The sequence below is a fragment of the Channa argus genome, chromosome 7 (assembly GCF_033026475.1).
Source record: "Channa argus isolate prfri chromosome 7, Channa argus male v1.0, whole genome shotgun sequence".
Lineage (NCBI taxonomy): Eukaryota > Metazoa > Chordata > Actinopteri > Anabantiformes > Channidae > Channa > Channa argus.
In genome coordinates, this window is record NC_090203.1 from 12694679 (window position 1) to 12705384 (window position 10706).

Below are 10706 nucleotides of genomic sequence, written 5' to 3' on the forward strand. Positions count from 1 at the left end.
AGCTGGTTGGTTTGATGGTTGCAGAGGGAGAAACCGAGGGGGATCCTGTAGGCGGGCGGGCTTGCCTCATGACAGCAAATAATCCACAGCCAATCCAACTTTTATTCCTAGCTTTTCAAATATTAAAAAAAGAAAGGAAAGAAAATCATAATATTAAAAAACTGACAAAACATTATTTGCTTGAACATAATACAGTTATTTTGGACAGTAGTTTAATATGCAGTGTTTCTTTCATGAACTTGTCAAACTAAATAGGCTAAATAAAAGTAAGTTTATGTATTATGGCACCTTTCAAAAGCAGACTATACAAAGTGTTTTACAATAAAAACAATGAGGAAAGATGGACAGTAAAAAGCATAAAACAAAGATGGTAAAACAGAACAAGTGCACATTTAAATAATTCTAAAGCTGCTGTTTAAAAGTATCCAAAGATCTCATATCCTTGGACAGTTCCAAAGGACAAGTAATTAGTCACCATAATTTTATATATTTACCTGGGTACTGTATAATACAAATCTGTCTGATGTTACTTCAAACTTTTACTCACTGCTTACACTTACAATGTCAGTAGGCTTAAGGTGACCTGTTCACAGTTCTTCCCGTACTTTACTTTAACATGAGCCTGTGTGTTTGCTTCTATTAGGTTAAATGTATGACCATTCTTGAATCAAGCTATAAAAAATAGGTAAATTATATTTTGTTTTGTAAATGACCCAATTAAATAATTTCTCTTCTTCTCAGTCTTTAACAATGTAATGTCATTGTCCATTGTTGTTGCACCTTGTGTCCTCAAATAAAACTAAATTGCAGTGGGACAAAATTGGATTATGTTCACATGAGAAAAATAATTTTTTAATCTCACAGTAAGCATTTATATACCCTAAACCTTTAGTAAAAAGAGCCCAAATTTAGGGCCTTTGAGTACAGAGTAGTGGAACGTTTTAAACTCTCATGCTATTGTAAGCTTGATTTGCCAAAGGTTCCAATTTTTTGTTTTAATTTAGGAAATGTAATCTTGGAGGTTGATAGCGTATGAAAATGTCCACCACAAAATAGTTAGGTTACAATACAGAGAAAACGTGACTAAATGTAGTTTGAGTCAGTCTAGGGGGGGTCGAAACACTTTCATCGTTTGAAGAAAAAAATGTTCAAGGGTGAGGAAACTGACACAAACTGCATTCAGCAGATTTAAGAGGTCGACAGGCTACAATAAGGGTCTATTGTTGTAGCGTGGTCGGCAAACTAAAAATTAAAAAGCACCTCCGGAGCTGCTGAGAACGTTAATACACAACAACCAATCACGAGACGCGTATTTGTCAGCCAACGTCCTATTTCTGACCAATGTGAGCTCTGGGGGGCGGGGAAACCCTTGACGCACTGAGGCTCGTGATTGACGCAAGCTTTGTTACTAAATTTAGCACCTGGCCGAGTCCGATGGAGTGAGAGTGAAATAGCAGAGATCCCATTCATTGTACCGGGGCGGGCCCGACAATTTTAGCGCCGCGATTGTGATCCAGCCAAGCCAAATATAGTCGTAGACAGGTATTTTTAGCCGTTAAGCGTGGCCCTGTTTTTTAGTAGGCAACGGCGACCTGAGAGATATAGGATACACTTTGAAGTTAGCCAAGGCTTCAAAGTGAGCACACTCGGTGTTAACCTGTTGTTCACTAGGAGACACTTTTATAGTCAGCTGATTTATGCTTCGATACCCTGAGAAAAACAACTGTTGGGGCTGTCGAGAGTAGCTCTCACTGCCACAGGGTCTCAAGGGGAAGGAGCGGGGAACGAAAAGACAGTAGTTCCGACGATAAACAGGTCGTCAAGCAGACGCATACGACAGGTTTGTGAATGTGACGGCTCTCAGCTTCGCACAGCAGCGCGGCTTCTCCTTCATGAGGTGGCCGAGAAGCAGCCCTGCAACCAGGCTACACCGCTGCTGCAGCAGTCAGGGAGAAAAGTTTGACACTGAATTTAAGAAAAGTGAGTGCACCTCTTGCGCACTCGTGGCTAAAGTGCCCGTACTCCCGGGGAAACCCCTCTCCTGTGTTACACCTTGAAGCAGATGCGCTCAGCGGTGCAGATTAGAAAGCCACACGCATTTGCTTATATATGCATGTGTGCACATATGAAGAAAACGCTGCTTATCCACCAGAACATAATGACCCAGATTTTTCCACAGGATCCAACATTCCAGCCATTTGCAAAATTAGTTCGTAACATGCTTGAAGCGTGACTTGAGGATGATATTTAGAAACACTGTAGTCAGTCCCACTGTGTCCAGATCAGCTGCAGGGCATGCACATCACATGCCGCTAGGCCTATGAGGTGCAGAAAGATCCAAGATTATATTTGTAATGTAATTTTCAAATGACCCTTAATTCCATCCCATTTTATCCCCGTGGAAAAACATATCCTATAGGCATGAATCACAAGTCTTACTGAATTCCCTGCACTGTTCTGCCTCATGTCAGGTTTGTAAAGCAATGTTTGGTTCATTCAGGCTAAACTGTCATAAATATATATTTCATAGAAGGCACTTTTATTGTATTATTATGGATAGCCGTAACTTCTTGTTTTCTTATTCCCTGCCGGTATCTATCCTGTGAATGAGGTATTTTTACAGTTCTGTCCATTTGAATTCCTCATCTTCATTGTTTGTCTCCCTGACTGTGTATGTCACCTGTCCCTCTCCCTGGTCAGGATGTCAGCTGCTTCAGCTGTGACCTCACTATGGTGACGTGTAAATCCAGATTAACCTGCTCTCTTATTCCGCCAGACATGGAAGCGATTAGAGATTATGACTACGTCCTTTTAATAGAATTGGACGTGTGGGTAATCAACTGCGTCCACAAATGTGTGTCAGGTGACTCACACACACAGTCATTCATACACATAGGCAAGTGTTTATGTCGCAAAGAAGGACTTTGCATTTATTTGTTTGAATTCCTTTGCTGCTAACGCTGCTCCGAACTATATAAGCAATAAATGCTCAAAATAAAGCGTAACTTTTATTTAAAGAAAAATTCAGTTGTGTACCTAGGGACTAGCTTTTGTGCCCCACATGTTAAGTGACTCCCTGAGTTAAGGGACTGTGTGAACTGAAGGCCTCTTCCAAAACATTTTGACACATACATGATTAAATTTTCTCTGTGCATGTTAACAGTTTTTGTGGTTTTTCTTCACCTTAGCCAAACATATATTTTCTGACCTCATCAGAATCTTGCTGGTTGCCCTCTTACCAACTAGCAAGGTTTGCTGAAGTGAGAAACGATAAACAAAGGAAATGTAAAAGATAACCTGTATACAACTAAATGTTTTCCAAATCTGGTCCGTCTGCTGAAGGCCAGAATTTTGGTTGGTTGGCACCATGTGAGAATTCATCATTAAGGACACCTACATGCTTTAGGATTCAGATTTTTCTATAAATGACCCCAGTTTCATTATCACATTCATACCTCACACTGTGGCTAAAGCAGAATTTGAAAGACATGATGGCAAGTGGAAGTGGAGAAACAACACCGTTCTGCAAGAAAGAAACACCACCTATTTATCAAATACTTAGTTGGCTATAGCTCATATCAAATCCCATACAGTTGCTATTGAAATCTGCTTGACGTTAGTTTTGTCTTCTTTTGAGTTAAATTTAATCTGACTGACTTCCACCTAAAGTGAGAAAGGTGGCCTCTTTGTAAAAGATAGCAGAAGCATCTTGGATGGGGTGGTGAGTGAATTTAGCTCTAACTGATTTCAGACAAATCAAATAAAATTCATGCACAACTGTTAAACCTCTGGTTTGTCAGTGTTGTCAAATTTATGACAGAGGATGTTGGGTTTTTTTCTTTTTGTAAAAAGTCTTTCAGAGGAGCTTGTGTGTCCCAGCAGTGACTGCACAGTTGTTTACGGTGGTCAGGCATCTTTAGGTCTCCTGTACAGAGCTGCTGACTGTATCGCGGACATATTGCACTAAGACAGTCTGAACTCTGTCTTATCACAAAGCAGAAGTAAAAAGTGATTGTGTCAGTTTGAATGAGCTCTCTATGTCTACGGCCAAGGCACCGGCACTCAGCGCTCTGGTGACACTAGAGAAAGAGGAAAGCAGAGAAAGAGAGAGACAGAGGAAGGCTTTTATCTGCGTGTCACCAAATCTGCTCCAACTGTACGTCAGAGTGCAAGCGAGGACGGGAAGGGGTGGGGGTGCGGGGGAGAGGATTGCTGGCGCAATGGCAGGGTGCTCAATGGTGGCATTCTTCCTTTTCTGTGGAGACACATACACACGAAGGCAACATACACACACAGATACACACAGTAACACAGGGGGATTCCCCCCGGGAGTACCCAAGTGAAGTAATACAACCCATCACTGCCTTATCACACCAGTGCTCAAAGACAGGAGAGAGGAGTGTAAAGAAGTGTTTCCACGAGCCACAGCACAGGAGGTGTACTGTATATCACTCATGGACTGTGGGCTGTTACATGATGTGTTTTTTTTTTTTTAAACATTTGTGCGTGTGTCTCTGCAAGGGAGAGAAGGGTAATTTGCAGTAGCTTGTGCGTAATGTTCTATAGTTTCCCTCACTTGTTTGATGGCAGATGTATCACCTCTCTTAGCATTACCCTGCAGGGAAATTTAACAGTATGATTCACCGCTGTGTGTAAATTCTGGAGGGTGTGTGCCAATGTGAGTAAAACACAATCAGGTGTTTGTTTTGTTTGTGTGCATTTATCTGTGTTTTTTTTTATTGCATATTTTTATATATGTTCAGATGTTTATGTGTACAGTAGTGGCAGTTTTACCAGACCTCCACCATACATTTGTTTTTCTATAGTGTAAAAGTTGAGCAAGCAGATAAAGCAGGATCTCTGCAGCAGCTGCAATATGATGGTTACGTAGTGAAATAGTTATCTAAGCTCATGCATTTTCTGCATTCTTCTGTGCACATGTGTGCAGAGTTTGAGTTAGAAACTTGTTAGTGTCTGTATGTGCTCTGGCTTGATTCATGTTACATCAGCTTAAAAATCTTTACAGTATATAAACATAAATATACATCGACAAGAGATCTTGGATGTTGTTCCTGTAATTTGATGGAGCCACTCTCCCAGTTTGGGGGTCATAGTGTTCCTATTACCACAGGTACCACCTGTACCTGTACCTTCACCTTCCGCATCTTTTTCTTTCAGCCCCTTGGTGTTTCTCAAGCTTTTGTGTTCTTTCTTCCTGGTGTTGCTATCACTTGAGATTTCTACATCTACCACTACAGCGTTGTTCTTTTGTTTGTCCACAACTACTGTGTTGGGTTGGTTGCCCATTACCAGTCTGTCAGTCTGTATCTGGAACTCCCAGAGGAATTTTGCCCTGTCATTCTCCACCACCTTTGGAGGTGTGTGCAATTTGACATGCCAGTACTCGGCACAGATGTTTCGGTACACCATGCCAGCAACTGGGTAATGGCATTCCATGTATGCATTATCTGCTAGAATCTTACACCCCGCTGTTATGTGTTGGATTGTCTCAGGGGCCTCTTAGCAAAGCCTGCACCTGGAGTCCTGCGTGGTATGGTAGACCCCGGCCTCTGTTGACCACACCATAAACAGGATGTCCTGTATTTGGCTTTGAAATATAATTTAAAAAGATTTAGAAGTGTATTATATATTGATATGATTTAAAATTGAGTATAGAGGTGGAACTCATAACTGGTGAAACTGGTTTGACTCCTTTATAACCACTATTGTTGTTGTAAGAGTCTACACCCATCAAGCCTGGGTATGATGGCAGACAAGACAGATATCTCCATTATTAGCAAGTTATGTGTTGGGGTGGAACAATTGTCAGTCACAGAAGGCAGATGCAGACACTATTAAAGCAAACGGATAACAGTAGTTGTTTCATTTTTAATTAAACACAGCAGTAGCGGAAGAACAATATTTAAAAGTAAGACTTGCATTGTGTGATTTGGACTGTGGATAGATGGGTTTATCAATAATGTCAGTCACACACTGATGAAACAGGCCCTGAACAACAAGGATCCTGTGTCGGTGCATTTATGATGTGCAACTGTTGACTTTAGAGAAACACAAACAGCCTAAACATCAGCACATCATGCAAATTTAAAGGATGCCTGTACGTATCCTTGTCTTACTGACGGAGCAGATCTGTAGAAGCAATATTTGCAGTGGACTTAGCCTCCCTCTATTAATGAATGAGTTTTTCTTCCTTTGTTACTTAACTTGGATTTTGCATATATGTGCACTTTATATGATGGTCCAATGTGCATCCTCCACACGTGATGTGTAAGTGTGTTGTCTCAAGAGCATTTACAGTGAGACTTCTTGTGTCAAGTGTTTGCGCAAAGTTTTGTATTTTTACAAGTACTTATTTGATGTCGAATGGGTGCAGCAATAGCCTATGACACAAACTAAAGCGCACTGACAGCTCTACAGAGGTGTTCGCTTCTAAAAGCTCTTGAGTGATTAGAAGTGCAACGATATTTGCTTAATTAGGTTTATTAGCATTCTCATTTATTGTAAGATGAGAATGATTAACTGAAGGACTGTGCAGAGCATGGTGGAGTGTAAAGAGCAAAGCAAAGCTATTTCAATGCAGGCGGACAGAGGACTGAGCAGACTAGAGAGGACTGATTCAGTCTCTCTTTGGCACAAGGCTAAGTTGCACTCTGTAGCTTTAAACCATATAATTAAGCTTGTAACCCACTAATTCAGAATGCCACATACTGTACGTTAACATGCTGCAAAGGAAAGATGTACAATACCCCCTGAAGACATTAAATGGAATTTTGACATTAAGCAATCTTAGTATTGGGCAACGGCATCAGACGATACGGCTGTAGCTCATTTGGTGAGGTAGCCATCCACGGACCACAGGGTCAGGTCCTGGCAACGTGTTGAAGTGGCCTTGGGTACTGAACCGCAATGTGCTACCGGTGGGTCAGGGGAGCACCTTGCATGGCAGCCACCGCCATCGGTGAGCATGTGCGTGAATAGATGAATGGGAATCGACATCGTAAAGTGCTTTGGATAAAAGTTCTATATAAGTGGCCATTTACCATTACCATTTTACGATACACATACTTCCCAAAGTTTTAGGCTTTTTATCCAAAAACGTGTCTCTCTCTCTCTGTAGCTCTCCATCTCTGTCTAGCTCTCTCTCCCTTCCTCTCTTTCTCTCCTTGAGCCACAGATGCGTAAAGTCACATTACCTGAAACAACACATTTTGTTATTATTGTAGGTATTACAGTAAGTTATACAATTTAACTACCATGGGTAAATTAGTAGTGAATGGTGTGCATAGGCGTAATTTGTAAAAGAGTGTGTGGAAATATGGGAACACTGGGTATATGAGTCACTTTAGTGTGGGTAGTTGTTTAAAGGCCATTTTCTAGGAGATGTCAGAAACAGGAATGTGTATTAGTGTGTGTCAGTGTGTGTGATGTGGTTTCATCTTCTGACCATGCCCTCTTAGTGCGTTTAGTTCAAGATATCAGACAACAAACAAGCAGAATCCCCTCACTGCTCCGATATAGTAGGTGTCCACTTGAAAGCACACACTGTTGATAGTCATAGAGGATTAACTAAGCAAGTGGAAGAGCATTAACCAAATATTTGTTTGCAGACTATATATAAACTTAATGTAAAACATGATACTGGGGAATTTTTCAAGTTTAGGGATTTCAGCAGCAAGCAAAAGTGTGGATTTGTGTTGGTAGGTTAATATAAATGGATGATCTGTTTATGTGTGACCAACAGTTGGCCTGTAGTTATTCACATCTGGTGCTTTGGGGAGACACATCTGGCTCAATGCCCTGCACACCTCAATTTGCTTCAGCTTCGATCATTCCACTGTGATGGCCTCAGCCCAGGTATCTGCTCGACAGCTTGTAATTGTTGCTCAGACTGACTTTGTAAAAAAGAGTTATGACATTTTCGTAGCTGAGTCAGCATCGCTGCCCCTCACAAATTCGTCACTTGAGCAGAATGTGTGCGTGTGTGTGTGTTTTCTGTGATTTTTACTCAGCGTATGGGGTCTAAATATGTGGTCGTGTTGCTTTGCTGTGGCCCAGATGTCATTCTGGGTCACACACTGACCACATGGGCACGCACACAGCACGTACACACTCGCAGAGATAAACAAGTGGTTGCATTTCAACATGAGTCACAGTTGAGGGCAGACATGGAAAGTTTCCTTGTTTGGGCTAACCCCCCCCCCCAAACACACACACACACACACAGAGCCGACCCCCACCCCCACTGCAACTTTTGACACTTTTTTAAAAGTATCTGATTACTTTCTAGTACTGAGTTTACTTATTGTATAGTTGATAACAGATTTAACTCAAAACTTCTAAAACTACAGACATCCTAATCAATCATCCTGTATTTGAAACACCACACCTGAATGTTCTTTTCTTTATGTAAATGGAAATATCAGTGTAGGAGGATCCTGTTTAACAGTTTACTACTATTACTACTATCAGTGCTGATATTTCTAATAACATTCTGACATAGGGCATGTTATGTCTTGTGCGCAGATTTGTATCCTATTAAGTGTCCTTTTCTGTGTTTACAGGTTTTACAGCAGGTATTCTGGTTTATCAATGTAGGAAAACTGCAGGTTTTGTAAATAGCAATGGCTCTGCAGTATTCAATTGTCACAGTGAGACATGAAAGGACATTAAGTCAGCATTTTATAGCATGCCCAACAGCAGTATCGTAGAACTGCAGTAGCTAAATGGAATTCAGCCACAAGGCATTTTATTATTTATGTCTCTGATAATAGTGATAGAATGACTACTTTTACTGACAAATAGTGTTTTTCATGATTTCCATAATAGGATGGCTTATTTTAATTTAAAGACAAGTTGTGTATCTAATACTTGTTTGATGTAGCGCTGAAACAACAAGTATCAACTACTAGATCATTAAGTTGAAAAGAAAATGGCAAATATACTTCGAAGTCCTTAAATTTGAGGTTGAACACAAAGCATAAAATAACATTTCTGGGGTTTTGTACTGCTGCACTCAAGGAGGTTGATGTGTCAAAGATTAAGTCATTGTGATTCTTGAGAATAAACTTGGCAAGTTTATTCATAATTATAATACTTTCTGTTGTGATTTTTGAGAAAATATAGTTTGACTAATTTGCATTAGGAAAATGAAAGAGTATCCCCCTCCCACGGTCAATTTGCATTTATGTTCATGCATAGTAATTGTCAGCTGATGTCTGTTCAAAATGTCACAGCTCTTTGATTTTACATTTTAGATAAAGAGAGAATATGCTGTTGAGTTGTGTTGCTATATTTGGTAACTATTTTTATTTGCAATGATCAACTGTAAAGACATTTTTATTAGGGGATAAATTTTCCCAGGATTATCAAATATTAACATTACCAGCCAAGCTTCCTTTTGTGGCTCTTCCTCAAAGCATAAGAATGAACCAATGGGAGAGATGTGTGTAGAGTTTGTTGTTAATGAGATATGAGTTTCTGCCGCATAAATAGCATGTACGTGCGGATTTGCTGAGAGAAAGGGATTGGCAGATGACAGCTTTCAAGGACAAACTTGTCAGATCATGTTTTTCCTGTGGCTGTCTGCGACTGTTTGCATGTGTATGTGGATGTTTGCATGTACCTGAAATATAAAAGTTGTATTTTTTACAAATTAACTTAGAGTTTGTCAAATTACCATTAACCTTTTCTATTTTGTATTGTGTGGGTTGATGGGATTAAATGCTTTAATTGTATCACACTATTACAACTTGTAAACAATTCAATACAGTTCAATTTTATTTATAGCACCAAATCACAACAGAGTCATCTCAAGGCACTTGATCTTAGACCTTAGAAAATTATAGAGAAACTCTACAAATCTCCCATGAGCAAGCACTAGGCGACAGTGGAGAGGAAAAAACCCCTTTAAACAAACCTTTGTTGGTTGATATGGAAAATTTACTTTTAGGATAAACATCTGCTTTTAGATATTTTAAGTGGTCTGTGCCAGTTGCAAATATGCAAAATTCCTTATTTAAAAATTAACTAACAGGAAAACAAATAATGAAAAAAAATTGCCAGTTGGGTGTTTTCACACCTGTCTATTTTGGTTCACTTAAATCAAATCGCGAGAAGCCACCAAACCATGAAATTCTACAGAAACATAAATTTCTCTAAATTAGGTTGCAGTGGGTTAAAAATGAGAAAATCTAAAAGATCAAAATCATTTTTTCAACTGTCCTTATGATGATCAATGACACAAACATAAATAAAACAACAACACTGAACAAATCTACATCAGTTATGGAAATTGGCACATTCTCAGATATTAATAGAGATCTGAATTGATCTCAACTTTTCTCTACTGAATTAACTATCACAAACTTTAGTTATCAGTGTGTTTCATCATTTGACGATACGAAACATGTCAGTCAAAACCAAAAGCACAACAATAGTTTCAATTTTAATTTAGGTATGATTGTGAAAGGTGTTGGTTTTTCACATTTTCAAGATGAAAGCACAAAAATAATATTTCCTTTAGGCAGCAGAGTATTCAAGTTAGAGGTACAGTGAATATGTTTATTGTATGAATGGCTTAGATGGTGTGTCTCCACATTGAAAATAAAAGTGATCCAAGTTCAGTGTAGTCATGGAGTGACCTGGAATAACCGTGTACAGTCAGCTTGATTATTACCAGTGTCTTA